Source organism: Lineus longissimus, chromosome 17 (assembly GCF_910592395.1).
Source record: "Lineus longissimus chromosome 17, tnLinLong1.2, whole genome shotgun sequence".
NCBI lineage: Eukaryota > Metazoa > Nemertea > Pilidiophora > Heteronemertea > Lineidae > Lineus > Lineus longissimus.
Genome location: NC_088324.1, coordinates 17,623 through 18,686, shown reverse-complemented (window position 1 = coordinate 18,686; position 1,064 = coordinate 17,623).

Below are 1,064 nucleotides of genomic sequence, written 5' to 3'. Positions count from 1 at the left end.
TCTATTTATAGAATTCAGCGGCAGAGATTTAGGCACGGAAAAAGTGGATTAACTCGGCTAATCTCAATGGATTTTACCCAGGAATGTTTTCAAGGCGAGAGAAACATCGAGGGAAACCACGGCCTTTAAGTACTGCGCTTATTAGATTTCATGTTCAGGCCGAAGATTGGCCTAAAACGTGGACGAAAAGAGTGCATTATCGAGTGTTGGAGAGGTCACGTGATTGGACGAGAAACCTGAACAAAGTTTTCGTGCTTTTAGCTGTCAACATCAATGGCTATAATATACTCCTGCAGAATAGTAGAACTAATAGAACTAATTTCCGAAGTTTCCAATAGTTTGAACACAAATCAGAACATCACCCATCAGCTGGACTCAGATCTGCATAAATTACGATAAATAATGAGGTCGTCGCTTCAATTTCGCAAAGAAAGTTGACTCCATTCGAAGGTTGTTTTGACCAAATTCTGTTGAACTCATCGTTATGAGGGCATTTGAACACATTCTCGTTGATCTTTTCTATAAACGTGTGAAGTTTCGTACCAAAATACGTTTCCGTAAAGGCTTAAAAAAGAAAATTCGTCACTTACAAAATCATCACTCCGGTAGAAATAAAAATGTCACCGCCATTTTCTTGACGATAGTTCTCCAGGTAACCTCGGCGGGAAATTTAAAGCGGGGTCATCCGGGGTCAAACAACAGTTTTGCTCACTACCGCCAACTGGTGATATAAATCGAAACTAATCTATTTTATATCAAAACTTCTGTATCATGAAGACCTTTTCAACTTTATTTCAAGCTTTTATCTGCTGGAATAGAGCTTCAAAAAATTGTTTTTTCATTTACGCATTTTGCCCCCTAGGGAGCTGAATTTGAGTCGAATCGCCCAAATTTTTTTCCGTAAGCAACATTTTCTGCGGTGTTTATAAGCAAGACTAGATTTGAAGTGCCTCGGTTGTATGATTACAAAATGCCCAACTTTGTCTACAGATGGCATGATGGAAGGACGGACACCAATCGAATAGCTATTTGACTAGCTCCGCTGACTTTGTCAGCTGAGCTAA